The sequence below is a fragment of the Aegilops tauschii genome, chromosome 4 (assembly GCF_002575655.3).
Source record: "Aegilops tauschii subsp. strangulata cultivar AL8/78 chromosome 4, Aet v6.0, whole genome shotgun sequence".
Taxonomy (NCBI): Eukaryota; Viridiplantae; Streptophyta; class Magnoliopsida; order Poales; family Poaceae; genus Aegilops; species Aegilops tauschii.
This window is the reverse complement of record NC_053038.3, coordinates 340,411,004-340,434,610: the sequence shown is the minus strand read 5'-3', so window position 1 is coordinate 340,434,610 and position 23,607 is coordinate 340,411,004.

Sequence of the window (23,607 nt, the reverse complement as noted above, 5' to 3'; positions counted from 1 at the left end):
CTCTCCGTTTGCGCAAGCTCGATGCCATGCCCGTGCTGCCACCGCTGCCTCCCACGCAGGCTACACCCAGGGTTGGATCTTCATCTTCTTGTCCTTCCATTCGCTTGAAGCCCGACGACCGCCCTCCAACGAGGGCGCGAGGAAGTACTGTGTCGGTCTGTCCAGCGGCGGCTAGGTTAGGAGTGAACCAGACTGGAGGCTGGAGCGAACGAATTGGGATTTTTCCTACAGTCGATCGATATGGGAGGCGCTCGTTTGGGTCGCGAGCCTGCTATAGGGCCTGCCTTGCACTTATGTTATTGGCCCATGCAAATTGAAACGTTTTTCTTCATTTTTTACATTGCCTGCTCGTGCGTTGGGACGAACAAAACTAGCCTGGGCCAACCTGGACGACTCAAACTAGGTGCACACTTTCCAGCCACCCGAGGCGGCCGCCCATACCAGCCCCTATGGTGGTGTCACCCCTTTTTGCGTGTATGATTGGGGTAGTGAAAAATATTCCAGTGGCGCTTTTGATTTACCCACATAATGGTTGAATTTCTTGTTTCTTTGAACTGAGTTTGCCAATAATGTGAAGGATGCCAGTCTTTTCATCCTATTTTAGATTGCTTAGACCTCGATATGTCAAATGTAATCGCGTGAAATATACAATAAAAGCCAGTGTGATGTGTGTGGCTACAACTAGTCTGACTACACGTCCTCATATAACATATCAAGGACGCACCATCTTACCAGATTAACCATTCGCCTTACCAATGCAGTGTGGGAAAAAAGAAGTATAGGGACTGCGTATCCAAGCAATTGATGCCATGGACTCCTTCGTAGAACCTTGTAAGTGTAAGTGCATCTAGTGCCCCTTAGTGATTTTGGTGTATTGAAGACTTATAGGTTAAGAGACTAATGAGTTCATGAGTGTACACAGGTCTATAAGTCTACGAGGAGTTTGATATTTACAGAGAAAGACGACCCCAAAAATGAAGTTCTTCGACTGAAGACTTTGGATTTCTGAAGACTTTCTGAAGACTTTGAAAGTGAAGAAATTGGTGTGACCTTGAAGACTTGGTATTCATTTGAGGAACATGAAGCGTGAAGACTTTTGTTTTCGTTGTTTCATTTTCTCTTTCTTGAGTCATAGGAAACACCGTACTGTTAAAGGGGGTCGAGGAAATACTAAGGAAAAATTTCCATGTGATGCTCAACTCAAAATCCTACACCTACCAATCCCTTCGAGTGAAGCCATTGGAAATCTCATACAGTTCAATCATATTCTTCAGTGACAGAGACGAAGTTCTTCTGGTCTCTGAGGAATTTGTTCTGACTGAGGAGTTAGGAATTCGCCAGTGCGGATTGCCTACACAGTGAGGAACATGATAGCCCTGAGGAATTTGATACTCAAATTTCCGACCGTTGCTGTGCCTTGTGCCAGCTGTCCCAAAATATCTACCCACCTAACGGTCATATCATTGAAGGGAATTTATGTCTTATCATGTCGGGCTGCTCCCTAGGCTATAAATAGTCACCCCCTACAACCACTAGCTGGTTGGCTGCTCCGAGAGAAACTGACAATTGTCATTTGAGAGCATCCCATCCTCCGAGGACTTTGAGCGAAAATCATCAAGTGAGGAAAACCCAAACCCAAACACCTACAAACCCAAAGTGGTTGAGCATCACTGAAGAGATTGATCCTGCGTGGATCCGACGCTTGTTACCTTTGAAGACTGTGCTTCTTCCAGACGGTTAGGCGTCATGGTCTAGAGCATCCAAGAGGAATTGTGGATCGCCGAGTGACCGAGTTTGTGAAGGTTCGGAAGTCACCTGAAGACTTACCACGAGTGATTGGGCGAGGCCTGTGTGACCTTAGCTCAAGGAGAATACGATGAGGATTGTGTGTCCGGGACTGTGTGTCCTCAGGTTTAAATACCTAGCCGCTCCAACCAGATGTACAACTGAGACAGCAGTTGGAACTGGTCTACCAAATCATTGTCTTCACCGAGCTTACTGGTTCTATTTCCTCAACCCTTTCATTTCCTCATTACTATGTTGTGTGCTTGTCATATCTGTGTTTGAAGACCTTGACTGAGGACTTTCTCAATTTCCTCAGTTCAATTTCTTCAGTCTGTTTGTCTTCATCCTGTGTTATCATGTGTTTACGCTTTTTGTACTCTATGTCTGTCTTCATTTCATCATGATGACCATGCTTGTATTCTGTTATGTTTACTTTTGAGTACTTATTCCGCTGCAAGTAATTCTTCACCAAGGAATTTCCTCACCGGCAAATTCCTCAGTGAAGAATTCATAAAAATCACCTATTCACCCCCCCTCTAGTCAATATAACGCACTTTCAGTAAGCGAAAAAGAAGTTGCAGTGTGCCTGTACAAAGAGCTAGCGTAAGTTCAGTTACCTGCTTCTCGGAATTTCAGTTAGCCATTTATTGCAAAATTGTTCAATTACATTGATTGGCTTAATTTAGTTTGCTACTGATTACATAATGCCATAGCTTGTTAATCCTATTATAGACTGCGCCTATCTATGTGTTTGATACTTACTGTTAAGAATTACATGTTTGCCTGAACTTAAATAGCTACTTAAGCACGTAGATAGCTGGTCATATGTACTAGGGTGCAGCAGAATTCATGTGTAATTTACATTCTGGTACCATGTTTGTTTAAATGGTTTGTTGTTATCACTTGTTGCACTAGTAATGTTTGCATGTTCATAGAAAAACAACTGTCAGGTTTATATGAGTGACACCGTCTTTTTAACTTATATATGTGTTGGAATCATTTTTCTTACGTCAAACAAATTTACAGATGTCTGTGTTGCTGGTAAACGGTACCGACTTGTTACTTTAATACGTTGCCAAGAACTTGTTAGTTTTACTAGTTCATGTGTAATTAAATATGTTGCCAAAACTGGTTAGTTTTAGTAGTTTGATGTTAGTTTCTTATGGCTCTTGCAAAATTTATTTATTGATTGCTAACATTCAAGTTTGCAGGATCCAACTGAAACTCCGTTGGCACAACAGGTATGTTTTCAAAAATTTCCTTGTTTACCTGGTTTGCTACTGTAACTTGTTGTTGTAATCATCTTACCAACTTCAAGTTTTCAGGATCCAATTGGAAGTTCAATTGCACAGCAGGTACATTTTCAAAAATATATTTGTGTAACAGGTTTGCTATTGTAACTTGTTGCTCTAATCAAGTTACTGACTACTCAACTTTTCAGGATCCAAGAGAAACTCCAATGCCACAACAGGTTCCTTTTGCAAAACTTGTTTGTTTAACTGCTTTGCTGCTGCAACCGGTTGCTCTAATCATGTTACTGGCTACTCAAGTTTTCATGATCCAAGAGAAACTCCAATGCCACAACAGGTACCTTTTGGAAAACTTGTTTGTTTAACTGCTTTGCTGCTACAACAACCAGTTACAATGATGTTAATAACTACTTTTCAGCATCCAATTGAAACTCTTTAATTCCTTGTTTATTTAACTAGTTTGTTGTTATAACTCCCAGTTGAGATGTTTTACTAACTTCAACTTTTCAGAATCCAATCGGAACTTTAATGGCAAAACAGGTTAGCCCAAGATCAAAGAGCGAGGTCCCCATGGACGTTGTATCATCCCACAGCAGTGGCACCGGCCCAATCGTGCATCAGGAATTGCCAACTCCTGATGCTCTAGAGGCTAAACTAGTGGTAGAAAGAGATTCTGCTTCTGCACTTAGAGATGAAGTTGACATGTTGAGGAAGCAAACAACACAATCACAAGAAGTACTCAAGACAACCATTAAATATTTGGTGGATTTCAAAACGAAGCAAGCTGAGACTGACCGCATTGTTAAGGTCCTGAAGGAAAAAAAAGGAAATTAAATTCCCACTTGGTAAATCATAGGTGAAATGTTGTTTCCATCGTTGAATAACCTTTGTGTTGTTTGTTCATGTAATTGATCAAACCATTTGTTTTAGAGATCATGTAATAATTGTTTTTTGTTATTTGGTTTGTAATTTTATTTGAGCACAAGTTTGTATTAATTGATAAGACTCGGAGACATTTCATTTTGATTGCTGTGCCAGACCTACAAATATGCCAATCGAGCTGAATGTGCATTCAGCAATAATAATAGTATAGATGGACCATAAGTGGCACGCATCGGAAAGGGCCAAGATGTTGTACTAGCTTCGCTAGAAAAAGGATGCTCTTCTAGCAAAAAAAATACAGCGGCCTGGCTTATGTATGTTAGTTGATATTATTGATCCATATCTATACGTGTTTATATGTCTGTTAGTTTTGTACATTCTTGGTTGATTGACTCGTATTTGAATCTTGATACATCACTTTTGTACATATCTAAATGGGAGTACACATTATGCTGCATGTGACATTTGAGTTGGACATAAACTGTTCCAAATATTCGAATTCACCTTAAACTGGATTCTACCTTCTGAATTCGAGTATTGGCATTTGTAAATCATATTCATATATGACAGTGGAATACATCTTTGTCGTGCTTTTGAAGATATATAAAAACACATAGAATGATTTATAAAGATTCGTATAAGAATACAAAATGGATTCGAATTTAGTTGCTAGGGTAAACGTGGATGCTTATTGTCCCAAAATTCGAAAGAAGCGGCAAAATGTCCACTCCCACGTCGGCTGCCCGAAGCCAAGTGTTTGGGAGATGGAAATTACTGTCTACCCCTTACACAGACAATCCATCGGCCCGATTTCCACTACTCTCAATAGGGGTAGGTTAGTAACTTCAATTAGATGTGGCACGACCGCCTCTGAGCCCATTCCGACACGGTGGGCACCAAACATGGGCGGAAAAACACATTTGATTCAAGCTCGTCCGAAAGACCTCGATTTCTCCCTCCATTTCCCCATTCATACACGATGGGCGGCAAAACAAACTCGCCTTGGCCAAAATCGATGTAGGCAAATATTTTCAATAGGGGCAGGTTTGTAACTTCACTCAGACGTGACACAACCGCCCTACCTGTCAGCCCCATTCATACACCGTGGGCGCCAACCATGGGCGCCAAAACACCTTCTCCTCGCCAGAAATCGCTCTAGGCAAATATTGGCGAGATGCGAGATTACCGTCCTATCCCCAACCGACGGGACGTCCAAATTTTAAATGGGGGCTAAGTTCGTAACTTTCCCATATTTCAGACAGGCGCGTCCCAAAAACATGGTTCCCCGTACCTCTCCCTCCATTTTCCCATTCATACACCGTCCGTGCTAGAACACCATCCCCACACCAGCCTCCTCCGTCCGCCACCCCATCCATCGCCGCTGTCCTCCACCCCATCTGTCGCCATTGTCCTCCACCATGCCTGAGCGCCTACCAAGACCGCGTCGTCCACTGCTAGAGATGGACGTTTCTCATCCACGGCGACGGACCAAGAGCCTTGCATCGCGTCCTCTTGCTTCATCGGCGCCGTCATCCTCTTTGCCGGGGCCGCTCACACGACCTTCTCTTCCACTGCAACGGGATTTATCCCCCGATGCACCCGTCTACGCTCGCAGATCTGCTTCAACGCCACCGACAGCCATCGCACCCTCGATGCCTACACGGCGCCGCAAGAGAGGTGGTACTTCATATCTCCTCAACTTTTTGATCTCAACCAGAAAATAGATCGTAACTTGGTTACTGTACTTTCTTTTCAGCTCTTAGAATTTAGTTCTTAGTTCGAAACAAACAATGGATGCTAAATAGCATTTCTCCGGTTTATAGCTTTAAATCTGCCATGGCACAGTCATAATAGGGTTTAATTGATCATGTTGGTTCCGTGGTGGTTTCTTTAATAGAAATCGGAGGGGAAACCCTCTTTTGCTAAAAAAAATGCTAGCAGAAGAACACTCGGGTGTGTATCTCTACAGGGTGCTCAGAGTGGGCCGCGGCCCACCCTGGGATTTTGGGTCGGCCCAGGCCCCGATTCCCCTCTGTTCTGTAGCGCTTCCGATCTCTACTCGCCCCCAGTCGCCTACCTCGCCGGCGACTTGCCGTCCCCGGACGACATGACTCTAGGAGGAGATGCCGGACTAACAGGAGGTCACGAGCCACTCGCCCAATAGCGTCACCGCTGCCCGGGCGCGCCGCCGTGCCTACCTTCCCAGTCCGCTCAGGGCTCAGGCGTGCAGCACCCACTAAGCCAACCCGATTTATCCGGAGATACGTCCTCAACACTCAGCAGCAACTCCTCATCACCCATTTTCTAATTGATTCATTACTCATTAGGCAGGACTGTCATTAGGGTTTGTTGTGTACTGAGTGCTACCTAGACTGAATGGTTCAGATGTATTTCAGTAATCGTTAGTACCTGTAAAGTTCACAGGGTTTCAAAATTCCGGCCCTAGGAACAGACACTAGTCATTTTGGATTGTTGGTCGTAGTGACATTGACCCAGATTACTACTGCAGGCCAGGTTTGTTGACAATTTTACTTGTCTTTCTTACTCATTCGATATGATATCCAATTATTCACGTCGATTAGGTGCAAACAATAAGTGCTAGACAAACTTTTTGATTCAGATTTTGGACGGTCTCTTACTGCAGTTACAATTCTGCATACTTATCCTAGTAAGCTCACAAGTAAATGATTGATTCACTACATCTATGCTTGCCTTGTCATATTTGTTGTCAATATTCTTTTAGGGTGGACCACCCTGTTTCAAAATACTGGAACCGTAGACATGAGTGAATAGTATTTCTCTGTGTGATCTCTCCCATCATGTGTGGGCAACGAACACTGCATTGTATAGAAAGAAAGTGTCATTTCCAGCTTTTACATAGACTACAATCTTTTACATGGAATACAATCTGCCTACTTGCTATGCGTCGCACTACCAGCACTCCACCCTTGAAGCTAAACATTATGCCACTCATAAGTCCTTAGTTTATTTGTTCAAATACGAATTTAATATGATTCTAATGTTCCTACTTCAGTTTTGAAATGTCTGTCTGCCTGTTATAGAGACATAAGAGGTTTGTATTTCTGTGTGGTCTGGTCAGCACGGTTGGGGGTGAACTTTGCATATGCAGGGGTTTATAGGGAGACACTCTTCGAGTTGAATCCGCCATGCATTCCATATATAATCTGACTACTTTTTATGTTTTCATGAATCTCAGATTCTGAACAACATCATAATGATTATGAGCTTGCGCGCATGAAAAGAATCAAGCAGAACAATGCCATGGCTGTCAAACTTGGCATTAAGGGACTGAAATCGAGTCTGGATGCAATGCAATGCAAACGCTCTCCACCTACAGATTCATGCTCAGAATACGATCCTAACAGTGGTTCTGAGCTAGAGGGATGCCTAAGTCAATGTAGCTCCCTAGTGGAGGAGTCAGAGGCAGATGCCCTATCTTATTCACACATCAAGGTGCTTGCTCTAACTTTCCAAGGTTATATTGGTCGCACATATCTTGCAACTGATGCTTTGCATTGCTTCTACTTTGTTGCATTGCCATTAGCTTAGTTTACACATCGTGTATGTGAATACGCCCTGCCTATCCATTTTCAGTACATATTCCATCTTTCATCATACCATATTTATCCATTGAAATGTTGTTCTTGTGTATCCGACGTTCAAAAGGAAGAGGGCGATTGCTGATCGCAGAGGAGCACGAGCAAAGTATTTGGAAAAGATAGTGACACCTGATAAATTAAATAGCCCATTAGGTGTAGTTGCAATATCACCTAACCCACAAAACACCCCAACTCTAGCAGACTCTAGCCCTACTACACTGGTCATTTCTGATGCCCCAACTCAGCAGACCCCAACTGCAGCAAACAATATGATGATGCCAGTAGACATAGCACCAGCTCTACGACGCAAAACCCCCATTCCAGCAAAGAGTACACCAAATCCAGTTGCCAAATCCCTTTTCGAACCAGAGAGAGCCCTAATTACAGCAAATAGGACCCCTGTTCCATTTCTTCCCAGTTTAGAAGACGAAGCTTATATTGTTGTCAGGAACTTTGTGCGCATCTTTCCTTCATGGAAAGATTATACTGCAGACACAGAACAATTTCCAGTCTTCCTCCACAAATTACGCGTAAGTAATGTACTAATGTTATTCATGGTAATTACTGCATATGTTTCTGCTGACAGAAGACACAAGATTTCATTCTTTTAAATAGGCGAGGGCCAAGCTGGATTGTCAAGACGAGCAAGGGTTAGTTGCGCTTTTCAAGCACTCGTTGATGAAGTGTCATTCTTACCTGAGGCAAGCGCACTTCGATGGCAAGCCTCTAAACGAAATTTCTGTAAAGTCCCCGATGCTACATTTATCAGACAGTGACTGGAATAATCTTGTTACACATTGGTCTCGTCTGCAGCGTAAGGTACTGTCTATGATATCACATCACAATTTGAACTACATTTCTGCATTTGCCTTAACGTCTCACTTGTACGAAAACTATTAGCAGAAGAACACTAATTCTCAAGGGACCACAAAATCTCGCAACTATACTGCACAGTGCATTGCTCTTGTGAGTACCTCTTTCCCTGTATGACCATACTTACTTTCATAGTTGTTTGATTATGTAGCATCACTGCACATGTTGGCCTCGTTATCGTCCATTTGGTGGACATTATAAGATCTGTATGGACTCTTACATAAATTTAGAATCAACCCAATGCTTTTGAAGAAGTTTAGCTCTGCAGTCCTCTTGTAAGGACTGAACGTCGTCTATCACTGTACTTACATTAACAGCTACTCCCTCCGTCCCATAATATAAGAACGTTTTGTACAGTACACCAGTGTTCAAAACACTCTTGTATTATGGGAAGAGGGATTGCTTCATTGTGTACCATTCTACATCTTATCTCCCTTGCCCACCATTTACTAAAAATATCAGATCTATATTTAATCTTACCAAAAAGTTGAATACACAGACAATGCCAGTGCAGAAGTGTAGCCCATTGCTCTTGTCAGTACATTTTGTCCTGTAACGCTTGTACTTCCAGGGATTGGTAGTTGATTATGTAGCATCAATCTGCATCTTATCTTCATTATCCTCTATCCCTTCCAGTATTATCATATCTATAATTACTCTCTACAAAATGCAGAGTACAGGCAATGCTTATGAAGAAGATTTTGTGCTGAAATTCTTGAGTTATCCTTGCCTTGACATGAAGAAGGGCATTATAAAGCCGGTGTTAACTGTTAATGTAAGTCAGTCCTTCTAAAGCCTTTATCCTCAACTGCTAATTAATTTGCTCATACTCCCTATCATTTACTGCTGTTTAGTTTGCGGTTTCTATCAAAATGCATGTTCGCAAGAACCGTAAGTTCCAAGTTTTACTTGTAAAACGAAATTCCTTATTCATACCATGCACATTACTCAATACTCCCTATATGTATGCTTGTTTTTGTGGATCTATAATCCAGTGTGTGGTGAAGCAGCCCACATTTGCACCTTGTCATCTCTTGTTTTATCTTACTGATGTGGCTGATGATATGAACAACATGCCATGCACATTAACCAAAATAGATACAATGATTGTCTTTGCGCTTCATCTATGCTTGTTATGTTGACATGGTAATCTAGTAGTGTGGGGAAGCTCCCCGCATTATGAACAATGCCAAATTATTCTATTGATATTTTGAACTTACTCTTTATTTTCTAATTTCAAATTGGATGAAATTGACAGCACAGTTATCATCTTTGTTTATACACGTGCAAAACCTATCATCTCTTTGCTTGTTTCAGGGTGATATGCCTGATGGCATGAACAAGTCTGCTGAAGGCTGTGAGACAAACCCAACATATATTGCAGCAAAGAAGGCAAAACATCTTGAAGATAGCGAGACAACCCCAAAGTCTTGTCTTGATGCAGTGTTCAAGTTACTTGAGACTAGCAGTCAGACAAGCTCACATAATTCGTTGTCTAAATCAGTTCGACTTCTTCAGTCCCAAGTTCTAGAAGAAAGGCATTCTGCAACTCAACTTCGACTTGAAGTCCTATCTCTAAGAAAGATTGCGGAGAACACCAATGAGAACCTCATTGCTAAACAGCTACACCTTGAAGCTATGACCGACATGCTAGGCCGGTCTCACAGCCTTGCTCAGCAGTTCCCGCGCAAGCCTAACCTTTCTTGAACTATCTTGGAAGTGGTCTCGGTTTAGTATTATTTTGTTACGCTGCAATGGTGCCTAGTTTTTGTAATCTGCTTCTTCGTTGCGCTTTATGATCACTGGTGGCGAACTTCGATGCCCAGTGGATGTAATATACCATAAATCCTTTATTGTATAGTGTAGGTTTATTCTAAGTTACTATGCCGTAATTTCATTATTGTATAGAGTAGGTTTGTTCTTAATTCCTACTAGTTACTGCCATCATTCGCTATCTGAAAAAAAATCTGATGTAGTCGACCGGGCCGAAACATTTGCCTCTAATGGGCCTGGTTTTTAGCGGGCCACAATTGGGCCGGCCTGCATCTTTCTTGGGCCCGAATGGCCATCGGGGCCTTCACACTTTGCGTCAGGCCCACAACTTACTCCGGCCTATATTCGGCCCAAATTTTAGTTGGGCCTTTTGTGGACCCAGCGCTTAGTTTGGCCCATGTAGCGTTGGGCCATTAACAGGCTGAATATTCTGCTGGCCTGTTACGGCCCAGAAGAAACCACGGGCCTTTAGCAGGCCGAAATGCATGTTGGGCCTCAATTTTCACTAGTCATCGACGGGCCTTCAGCAGGCTGAAATGTAGACCGGGCCTTTTTCGGCCCAGTTATATGACGGGCCGTTACCAGGCCGAAACATATCTCAGGCCTTAGTTAGCCCACTGGTATCATGGGCCTTTAACAGGTCAAAAGCTTAGTACAGGCATCAACGAGCCGAATTATACGACAGGCCATTAACAGGCCCAAAGTCACGTTGGGCTAAACTGTTGCCACCTTTATCACGGGCCGTTAGTGGGCCGGATGTCGCATTGGACCATATATGGCCCATGGGCAGCATGGTTCATTCCCAGGCCGAAAGACACACCGGGCTGAAATGGGCCCATGTCTACATCAGGCCTCTAACAGGCCAAAAGTCATTGGGCTATAATTGGGCCCAAAAATTCAGCGAACAATTAACGGGCCAGATCTGGCTTCGGGTCGTAAATGGGCCTTTATTAAATAGGCCGTTATTGGGCTGGCCCACTAGTACCTGAGTAAGTACTACGGGCCTTTGACTGGGCCGGCCTTTTTAACCTATATGGGCCTCTGTTGGGCCGTGCCACGTGTCGACGTATCATAGGCGCCTCCTGTCCAATGAATGGATGACATCTGTCCCAACGGTGAGCCAACACATGTTTCCTCCGGCCAATGAGAATTTTACACGTGGAAAATCCTCATTGGTCCGGGTTGTTAGTGGGTTATCGGATCCAAAACCGGACCCGATAGCTTAACGGCGACCCATTACGGTGGATGCCACATGTCGGTCACCCTTGACGAAAGCACTTCCATGACGCGGCATTTATCGTCATGGAAGTGGACACTTCCGTGATGATAATTTTCGTAATGTCATGGAACACTTCTACGACTGCACAGGTATGACTATCTTGATTCTGTCATAAAATTGTCATGGATGTACATGCATGACAGAAAACGTGACCTACTGTGACAAACACGTATCATCACGGAAGTGTATTTTTTGTAGTGAAAGGGGAGTGCCCATACCCGATACTCAGTTCTCCTTTGGTGGCGAAGAAGGTGATGGTGGTGAAGAACAAGAGATCTTGTCCTTGGAGGAACCTGAAGAGGCCATGGTAGATGGGATCTAAAAGAAAACAGCAAGAAAAGAGAACGGGGGATTTCTCCGCTATACGGTGGTTAACAGGTTCGGGAGGTAAACATAGATTTTTTTTTTATCTTGGAGGACAAGTACATAGAAGAAAAACAGAGTACGGGAGGTGTCCCAGGTGCGCACAACCCACCTGGGCGGGCCAGACATGCCAGGCGTGCCCTGGTGTCTTGTGCCCACCAGGGGACGCTTCCTGGAAGTTTCTTTATTTTCAAAATTCTAAAATATTCCAAAACTGGCAGAAAATATTTTTGTGGATTTTTCGGAATCCATTTACTTACCGTATCACGTACCTCCTTATTTTGATGATTCTTGAGTCTTCCGGAAGGACTCTTTTATGTGCTCTTCCGGTATCAAAGTTTGGATAATATTGCTTTCAACATTAATAGGCGTACCTGAGATATAATACTTTATTCGATGCCCGTTGACAACCTTTGGGTTAGTGCCTTTGAAATTATTTATTTTGATGGCTCCAGACCGGTAAACCTCCTCGATGACATAGGGGCCTTCCCATTTGGAGAGGAGTTTGCCTGCAAAGAATCTAAAACAAGAGTTGTACAAAAGAACATATTCTCTGACTTTAAACTCACATTTTTGAATTCTTTTGTCATGCCATCTTTTAACTTTCTCTTTGAATAACTTTGCATTTTCATAAGCTTGGGTTCTCCATTCATCTAACGAGCTTATATCAAATAACCTCTTTTCACCAGCAAGTTTGAAAATAGTTGAGTTCTTTAACTGCCCAGTATGCTTTGTGTTCTAACTCAACAGGCAAATGACAAGCTTTTCCATAAACCATTTTATAAGGAGACATACCCATAGGATTTTTATATGCTGTTCTATAAGCCCAAAGTGCATCATCTAATTTCTTAGACCAATTCTTCCTGGACCTATTAACAGTCTTTTGCAAAATCAATTTTATTTCTCTATTGCTAAGTTCAACTTGACCACTAGACTGAGGATGATAGGGCGATGCAATTCTATGGTTGACATCATACTTAGCAAGCATTTTATGGAAAGCACCATGAATAAAGTGTGAACCACCATTAGTCATTAAATATCTAGGGACTCTAAACCTTGGGAAAATAACTTCCTTAAGCATTTTAATAGAGGTGTTGTGATCAGCACTACTAGTTGGAATAGCTTCTACCCATTTAGTAACATAATCAACAGCAACCAAAATATGTGTATAACCGTTAGAGGAAGGAAAAGGTCCCATGTAATCAAATCCCCAAACATCAAATGGTTCAACAACAAGTGAATAATTCATAGGCATTTCTTGACGCTTACCGATATTACCTATGCTTTGACATTCATCACAAGATAAGACGAACTTACGGGCATCCTTGAAGAGAGTAGGCCAATAAAATCCAGACTGTAATGCCTTGTGAGCAGTTCTATCTCCAGCATGATGCCCTCCATAAGCTTCGGAGTGACATTTCTGTAGGATTTGTCCCTGTTCATGCTTAGGTACACAACGTCTAATAATACCATCTACTCCTTCTTTATAAAGATGTGGGTCATCCCAAAAGTAATGTCTTAAATCATTGAAGAATTTTTTTCTTTTGTTGGTAAGTAAAGCTAGGTGGTATATATTTAGCAACAATATAATTAGCATAGTCAGCATACCAAGGAGTACTATTAGCAACATTTATTGCAGCTAACTGCTCATCAGGAAAACTATCATCAATAGGAAGTGGGTCAACAAGCACATTTTCAAGCCTAGACAAGTTATCAGCTCCTTTTCTATCAATAATATGCAAATCAAATTCTTGTAGCAAGAGAACCCAATGCATAAGTCTAGGTTTAGCATCTTTATTTTCCATAAGAGAACCCAATGGTCTGTGTGAACAGTTACTTTAGAATCAACAATATAAGGTCTAAACTTATCACAAGCAAACACCACCGCTAAGAATTCTTTTTCAATCATAGCATAATTTCTTTGAGCACTGTCTAGAGTTTTACTAGCATAATGAATAACATTCAATTTATTATCAACTGTTTGTCCTAGAACAGCACCAACAGCATAATCACTAGCATCACACATAATTTCAAAAGGCAAATTCCAATAAGGTGGTTGAACTATAGGTGCAGTAATTAAAGCTTTCTCGAGTGTTTCAAAGGCTTCCAGGCAATCATCATCAAAAACAAAGGGAATATCCTTTTGCAAAAGATTAATAAGAGGCCTAGAAATTTTAGAGAATTCTTTGATAAATCTCCTATAAAAACTAGCATGACCTAGGAAACTACGAATACCTTTAATGTCCTTAGGACATGGCATTTTTTCAATTGCATCAACCTTAGCTTGGTCCACTTCAATACCTCTTTCAGAAATTTTATGACCCAAGACAATGCCTTCATTAACCATAAAGTGGCACTTCTCCCAATTCAAGACAAGATTTGTTTGTTCACATCTCTGCAAAACTCGATCAAGATTGCTTAAATAATCATCAAAAGACTTGCCATAAACAGAAAAGTCATCCATGAAAACCTCAACAATCTTTTCACAAAAGTCAGAGAATATAGCCATCATACATCTTTGAAAGGTAGCAGGTGCATTACATAAACCAAAAGGCATACGTCTAAAAGCATAGGTTCCAAAAGGACAAGTAAAAGTAGTCTTTTCTTGATCAGGTTGAGAAACAGGTATTTGTGAAAAGCCAGAATATCCATCAAGGAAGCAAAAGTGTGAGTGCTTAGATAATCTTTCAAGCATTTGATCAATAAAAGGCAAAGGGTAATGATCTTTTCTTGTAGCTTTGTTTAATTTTCTGAAATCAATTACCATTCTATAGCCTGTAAAAATTATTTGTGGAATGAGTTCATTCTTATCATTTGGAACAACAGTTACACCTCCTTTCTTAGGGACACAATGAACATGACTTACCCATCTACTATCAGCTATAGGATAGATTATACCTGCTTCCAGAAGTTTTAATATTTCCGTTCTTACCACCTCTTTCATCTTCGGATTTAACCGACGTTGGTGACCAACGGCTGGTTTAGCATCAGGTTCCATATTAATTTTGTGCTGACATAGAGTGGGACTAATGCCCTTTAAATCATCAAGAGTATATCCGATAGCAGCTCGGTGCTTCCTTAGAACTTTCAATAATCTTTCTTCTTCATGTTCTGAAAGGTTAGCACTAATAATAACAGGATATATTTTCTTTTCATCCAGATAAGCATATTTCAATATGTCTGGCAACTGTTTTAATTCAAACACAGGATCACCTTTAGGTGGAGGAGGACCTCCCGGAGTTTCAATAGGCAAGTTGTGTTTAAGTAGAGGACGTTGTTCAAAGAAAATCTTATCTATTTCATTTCTTTCATGCATATGTAAATCATTTTCATGGTCTAGCAAATATTGTTCTAAAGGATCAGTAGGTGGTACAACAATATAAGCGAGACCAATTAATTCGTCTTTACTAGGCAATTCTTTTTCATGATGATTTCTACTAAGCTTGGAAAAATTAAACTCATGAGACTCATCACTAAAGCTAACACCCATAGTTTGTTTCTGGCAATCTATCTTAGCATTAACTATGTTCAAGAAAGGTCTACCAAAGATAATGGGACAGAAGTCATCTTGTGGGGAACCAAGAACAAGAAAATCGGTAGGGTATTTTACTTTCCCACACAAGATTTCAACATCTCTAATCCCACAAAGTGATATGGTGTCTCTATTTGCAATTAATAGTAACATCTATGTCTTCTAACTTTGTAGGTGCTATGTCTTCCCTAATTTCTTGATATAACTTGTAAGAAATAGCACTCACACTAGCACCCATGTCACATAAACCATGATAGCAGTGATCTCCTATTTTAACTGAAATGACAGGCAGGCCAACAACCGGTCTATTTTTATCCCTTTCTTGGGTTTGGCAATTCTAGCAGCTTCTGCACAGAAGTAGATAACATGCCCATCCACATCTTCTTCTAAGAGATCTTTAACCATAGCAATATTAGGTTCAACTCTAATTTGTTCATCAGGTTAAGGTGTTCTAACAAAGCTTTTGTTAACCACAGTTGAAACTTTGGCATGTTCCTTTATCCTAACAGGAAAATGTGGTTTCTCAATATAAGCAGTAGAAACAACTGGATCAACATTATAGAGTATAGTTTCTTCTTTAGCTGGTACTGGTTCTTTAATTTCTTCTTTAATAGGTGGGTGATATTTAAACCACTTCTCTTTAGGGAGTTCAACATGAGTAGCAAATGATTCACAAAAGGAGGCTACTATCTCAGAGTCAAGTCCATATTTACTGCTAAACTTTTTAAAAGCATCGGTATCCATAAAAGACTTAACACAGTCATACTTAAGCTTTATACCTGACTCTTTACCTTCATTGAGTTCCCAATCTTCAGAGTTGCGTTTAATTCTTTCCAAAAGATCCCACCGGAATTCAATAGTTTTCTTCATAAAAGAACCAGCACAAGAAGTATCCAGCATGGTTTGATCATTACGAGAAAGCCGAGCATAAAAGTTTTGAATGATAATTTCTCTTGAGAGCTCATGATTGGGGCATGAATATAACATTGACTTAAGCCTCCCCCAAGCTAGAGCGATACTTTCTCCTTCACGAGGCCAAAAATTATATATATAATTCCGATCACGATGAACTAGATGCATAGGATAAATTTTTTGGTGGAACTCCAATTTTAAATGATTCCAATTCCAAGATCAAATATCATCGCGTAGCCTATATCATGCCAATGCTTTTCCCTTCAAAGATAAAGGGAAAAACTTTTTCATAACTTCATCCCTGGGTAAACCTGCAAGCTTAAACAATCCACAAATTTGTTCCACATATATCAAGTGCATATCAGGATGTTCAGATCCATCTCCTGCATAAGGATTAGTTAGCAGTTGTTCTATCATACCCAAAGGAATTTCATATTCAATATTTTCAGTAGGTGCAGTAGGTTGAGGGGCAATTAATCATATTTCTAGACGAGGTGAAGATACCCCGAAAAAACCCCTCAAAGGATTGTTTTCCATAGTAACAAGTGACAATAAATTTCAGCACACTATATAAATGTTTCCTTACCGAATTCCACTAACCAAAGGCGCTTCATTCCCCGGCAACGGCGCCAGAAAATAGCCTTGATGACTCACAAGTATAGGGGGTCAATTGTAGCTCTTTTCGATAAGTAAGAGTGTCGAACCCAACGAGGATCAGAAGTAAATGACAAGTAGTTTTCAGTAAGGTAATGTCTGCAAGTGCTGAAACTGTAAGTAGCAAGTAGTTTGATAGCAAGATAATTTGTAACGAGCAAGTAACAATGGTAGAAATAAGTATGCAGAAAGGTAGCCCAATCCTTTTGAGGCAAAGGACAGGCCAAAATGGTCTCTTACGATAAGCAAAGCATTCTTGAGGGTACAGGGGAATTTCATCTAGTCACTTTCATCATATTGGTTTGATTTGTGTTCGCTACTTTGATAATTTGATATGTGGGTGGACCGGTGCTTAGGAGTTGTTCTTACTTGAACAAACCTCCTACTTATGATTAACCCTCCCGCAAGCATCCGCAACTACGAGAAAAGTATTAAGGATAAATCCTAACCATAGCATTAAACTCTAGGATCCAATCGGTCCCATACGGAATAGTGCATAAACTGGGGTTTAAGTTTCTGTCACTCTTGCAACCCACCATCTATTTACTAATCCACAATGCATTCCCTTAGGCCCAAATATGGTGGAGTGTCATGTAGTTGACGTTCACAAGACACCACTAAGGGAATCACAACATACATACCATCAAAATATCGAACACATATCAAATTCACATGATTACTTGCAACATGATTTGTCCCGTGACCTCAAGAACAAAACTAACTACTCACAAATAATCAACATGCTCATGATCAGAGGGGTATTAATATGCATAATGGATCTGAACATATAATCTTCCACCACATAAACCATATAGCAATAAACTACAAGATGTAATCAACACTACTAGTCACCGCCTAGCAACAATCTATAGTTCCGGTAACAAGATTGAATACAAGAGATGAACTAGGGTTTGAGATGAGATGGTGCTGGTGAAGATGTTGATGGAGATTGCCCTCCCCAAGATGGGAGAGTTGTTGGTGATGATGATGACGATGATTTCACCCTCCAGGAGGGAAGTTCCCCCGACAGAATCGCTCCGCCGGAGGGTAAAAGTGCTCTTGCCCAAGTTCTGCCTCGAGACGGCGGCACTCCATCCCGAAAGCCTTCCCTTTATTATTTTTCTAGGTCAAAATCACTTATATACCAGAAGATGGGCACCGGAGGTGGGCCGAGGAGGCCACAACCCACCAGAGCGCGCCAGGGGGGCCTGGCGCGCCCAGGTGGGTTGTGCCCACCTGGTAGCCCCCCTCTGGTGTTTATTGGCTCCAGTATTTCTTAAATATTCCATCAAAAATTCTCGTGGAGTTTCAGCTCATTTGGAGTTGTGTAGAATAGGTAGCCTGACGTAGCTTTTCAGGACCAGATTTCCAGCTGCCGGAATTCTCCACTTGGTGTGTACCTTGAAAATTATGAGAGAAAAGGCATTAGAATTACTCCAAAAAGCATCATTATGGATAAAAAATATTGTAAATAACAGTAAGAAAACATGATGCAAAATGGACGTATCAGTATATCACACACACCTTGATCTGGCTGACCATTTCTTTTATGTTGGCTAATCACAAACAGTTCATCCGAGTGAACCGTATGTTGTATATCGCACACACCTTCATCTGGCTACCAGTTTCTTTTATTCCTCCTCATCGCAAATAGTTAATTGAACTGAACCACGTGCCCTGCATCACACACGCAACTAAAATCTGAACCGTGTTTGATGCATCCTCCATCGCAAATGTTTTGCACCTTTTTTGACGGGTTTTTTACACCACCGTTTGCGATATTGCATCGCACACAGTTTCGTCGAAGGGTCTCTGATCGTAGTGTCGCATTAGCAACATCCTGCAGTAGTGGAGGCATCGAAACCCAATCGTTCCCGTTCGTATATACATCCCACACAGTGAATCCCAGAAAAATGTTTCCGTTCGTATGTATATCACACACAGTTTTTTGTGTGGAAACGTTTGTGCAAGGCATAACGCAAACAGTTCTTTGCCGGAAGCCGTGTGTGATTGTTAGTTGATCCATGATACGTCTCCAACGTATCTATAATTTATGAAGTATTCATGCTATTATATTATCCATTTTGGATGTTTATTGGGCTTTACTATGCACTTTTATATTATTTTTGGGACTAACCTATTGACCCAGAGCCCAGTGCCAGTTCATGTTTTTTCCCTTGTTTCAGTGTTTCAAAGAAAAGGAATATCAAACGGAGTCAAAACGGAATGAAACCTTCTGGAGAAGTTATTTTTGAAGGAAAGCAACCTGATAGACTTGGAGTGCACGTCGGGAAAGAAACGAGGGAGCCACGAGGTAGGGGGCACGCCCACCCCCCTAGGGCGCGCCCTCCACCCTCGTGGGCCCCTTGTGGCTCCCCTGACGTATTTCTTCCGCCTATATATATATCCATATACCCTAAAACCTTCGGGGAACAGAATTGATCGGGAGTTCCACCGCCGCAAGCCTCTGTAGCCACCAAAAACCAATCGGGACCCTGTTCTGGCACCCTGCCGGAGGGGGAACCCTCACCGGTGGCCATCTTCATCATCCCGGCGCTCTCCATGATGAGGAAGGAGTAGTTCATCCTCGGGGCTGAGGGTATGTACCAGTAGCTATGTGTTTGATCTCTCTCTCTCTCTCGTGTTCTTGATTTGGCACGATCTTGATGTATCGCGAGCTTTGCTATTATAGTTGGATCTTATGTTGCTTCTCCCCCTCTACTCTCTTGTAATGGATTGAGTTTTCCCCTTGAAGTAATCTTATCAGATTGAGTCTTTAATGATTTGAGAACACTTGATGTATGTCTTGCCGTGCGTATCTGTGATGACAATGGGATATCACGTGATTCACTTGATGTATGTTTTGGTGATCAACTTGCGGGTTCTGTTGAGGATATAGACCTGGGAGTCACCCGCCAGGAGGGCCGGGTTACACTAAGGGTCATTGCCAGAAGCCCGGAGCCAAGTTCCAAGATAATGGGCCAGAGATGGGCTGAGACCCGGATATGGCTTAAAGCCCGTAGTACAATCTTTATTGTTATAGGAGAACTTGTAGTATAAGGCAAGTATTGTTTAGAGTCCGAGCCGGGCACTCTTATGAGCCGGCCGGGACTCTAAGGGCCGATGGGTGTCAACCTCCCTATATAAAGGGACGACCCGGCAGCGGTTTAGGGGCGACAACAATCTGATCGAGAGCCGGGCATAGCTGTTTAGCTCCCTGGTTATCGAAACCCTGATTAATACCACCTCAACTGGACGTAGGCTTTTACCTTCACCGTAAGGGGCCGAACCAGTATAAACCCATGTGTTCCTTGTCCCACTTAACCCCTTCAAGCTTCCCAATTGCGATGGCTCCACGACTAAGTCCTAACCCGAGGACATCTGCCGTGACAATTCCACGACAGTTGGCGCCCACCGTGGGGCTGGCGCACGGTGGATTTGAGTTCTTGAAGGGCAGCTTCGAAGGGCTCAAGGGATACGCTGTGGGCCGGATGACCAAGAGTCGTCGCGGCAAGCTCTACATCGACGATGCGGACTGGGGCCCCAACGCCGGCTCAGTGGAGTACGGGTACCGGGTCCCCTTCGGTGGAATTCATGTCTTCATCGGCAAGATTGGAGAGCCGGGCCCCGAGCCGGATCTCCGCGCCGGTCTCATCGAAACGGCTCAGCGCGCACGACCTGCCCGGGCCCGGCCTGCCTTAAAGCGCGCTTTTGTGGGATGCATCCACGGAGGGCCCTCTGATCCATCCGGGTCTGTTGATGAGGCGGCCGCCGGCTCTGACGGCGAGTCGGCCGCTGATGAGTCAAACTCGTTGTACCAACTTCAAGATGGCAGGCTCATGAGTTATTCCGATGGCAACAGTATTCCGGACCTTTTTGAGCCGCCAAGTCAGGTCGGAGTTTTTATGGCTGGTGCGCAGCCTGTTCAGAACCCCGCTGCCGGATCGGAAAACCCGGTGCCTTCCCCGGCTCAGGTGCTGATGGATCTCACGGATAAGATGACGGCCCTGTTAACCGCCACGGTCGACCCGGCGGATCAAGTTCAGCATGATGCGGCGGTGGCACAGCTAAAATTGGATCTGATAAAAGCTAAAGAGGACCTTGCAGCGGAAGGGATCAGGCTGGCTGCGGAGCGGGCGGCTCTCGATGCCCAGACCCAGCTGATTCAGGCGCAGTCCTTCCAACTCACGATGGATCAGAACGCGGCCAATGAGGTCATGAGAAGGAGGCATCAAAAGGCTCAATCTCGACTCCCGCCGGCCTACGATCCGCGCAACCTCTTCAACACGCCAGGTGCAGGGTCTAGTCACCCGCCAGGGGTCGTGGCACCCGGGTCTGGACCCCTTATTCAACCATGAGTGATGGGGCCTCCCCAGGGGCCCCCTGCCCTGCCTCAATATGTGCCAATACCCCCGGGCCATTATAATAACCCGCTGGAGAACATGGTCGCCGCGGCGGCACGGCTGGCGGCTCTGCCCGTTGATGGCGACTCTCCGACGGCTATTGAGACCCGCCGGGTCAGAGAACTCCTTCATACAGCACTAGCGCAACAAGAGGCGTACTCCTACAGCCGGGATAGGATCCACTCAACCCCTCGTCCAGGGCAGAGCCCGAGTTACAGCCGGCACATGGTCTCGGCGACCAGCTCAAGTAATGTCCGACGCCATGACCCGCCCCCTGGTCATGGCCCAGCTCATAATGGAGCCTTCTACGTAGCAGACCAAGCACGCCAGGAGGCGGAGCAGGCGCCTCAAGTGATGGCTTACCAGACCCCCCCGGCTTATCCGACGATGTCCGTTGATGCGGGTATCCCTACTAGAACCGGGGGTGTCCCGTGTTTGATGCCAGCTATCCGTAATGAACGTCTACCCAAGGACTTCAAAGGACCTAGGAAGGTGCCTAACTATACAGCAGACTTACAGCCGGCAGCCTGGATCGAGAGTTATGAGATGGCTATGGAATTGCTGGAAGTCAGCGAGGCGGCCATGGCCAAATATTTCACCATGATGTTAGATGGAACTGCCCGCACGTGGTTGAAAGGGTTACCGCCGAACTCCATCGGGTCTTGGGCTGAGCTGAAAGCCCAGTTCATTCAAAACTTCAAAGATACCTGCAGGCAATCTATGTCAATCGTGGATCTGACTAACTGTAAGCAGCAGGAGGGTGAATCCACGACCCATTGGGTTCGCCGGGTCAAGGAGATCATACATTCATCGGATAAGATGGATGCCGGCTCTGCAGTCTTAATGTTGGAACAAAACTGTCGCTTTGTGCCCCTAAAGATGAAACTCGGGCGGCTTAAGCGTGACTGTACTGATATGGGTACACTGATGGCAGCTCTTGTCAAGTACGCCGATTCCGATGGTACCAAGGATCCCCCTTCAGATGATGAAAGGGCAGGGAAGGGAAAGAAGAACGGCAATGGCAAGGGTCCTCAGTTTAGCCCGGGGAACCAAGGAGGAGGCAAGCGCAAGGCCGATGGCAGCCTAGAGTTTGTAGCCAACACCAACTCTCAAGGTAATAACCAGCGACGCAAGGGGAGGCCCCCTCCCCGAGGCGGCGGGTCAGGACCTTCTCTGGAACAGCTGTTGAATGAACCTTGTCCGAGACACGGTTCTAGAGAGAAGCCGGCAACTCATCTGTGGAAGGATTGTGCTATCATGAAGGCCTTTAAAAACTACAATGGTCCGGGTGGCGGCTCAGGCGCCGGCGGCTTTCATGGCTCGGGCGGCGGGTCAAATTCCGGTCCTCAGAACGGTCAAGGGGGCTTTAATCAACAGTCTGGTCAGGGTCATCAACAGCAACAGGGGGGCTATCAGACCAACCCAAAGCAGCTTAGCGGTGGATAGTATCACGTGTTCACCACTAGTTTGTGCAAACGAGACGAGAAGCTTCACAAGAGGGCTGTTAATGCTGTTGAGCCAGCGGTTCCACGCTACTTACGGTGGTCGGAGCAGCCCATAGTGTGGAGTAGGGAGGATCACCCTCCCCGGGTGGATAACCCGGGCCACCTGGCCATAGTGGTGGCTCCTCAAGTGGGAGGCTATAAGTTCACAAAGGTACTCATGGATGGAGGCAGCAGCATCAACATCCTCTATTATGAGACTTTCCGTCGTATGGGGCTAGTTGATAAGAACCTCAGCCAGTCAAATACTATCTTCCATGGTGTGGTACCCGGTAAATCGGCTTATCCAGTCGGCAAGATCGAACTGGAAGTGGCCTTCGGTGATGAGAACAACTACAGGGTGGAGAAGTTGACCTTTGAGGTGGTCAAGATAAGAAGTCCTTACCACGCCATATTTGGACGGCCGGCTTACGCCAAGTTCATGGCACGGCCGTGTTATGTGTACTTACAACTCAAGATGCCGGGTCACAACGGGACCATTACGGTTCACGGCAGCCGGAAAGTGGCTCTGGAGTGTGAGGAAGGTGACGCGGCTTATGCAGAGTCTGTTTGTGCCACAGAAGAGTTGAAATTTTATAAAGACAATGTTGACCCAACAGATATGACCTCTCTGAAAAAGCCAACCACGGAGAATGAACCAGCAATGAAGTTTAAATCAGCTGATGAGACTAAACTTGTTGATTTTGTTCCAGGTGACTCGTCTCAGCAGTTCAGCATCAGTGCAAATCTGGACCCGAAATAGGAAGGCGCGCTCATCGAGTTCATCCGTGAGAATAGGG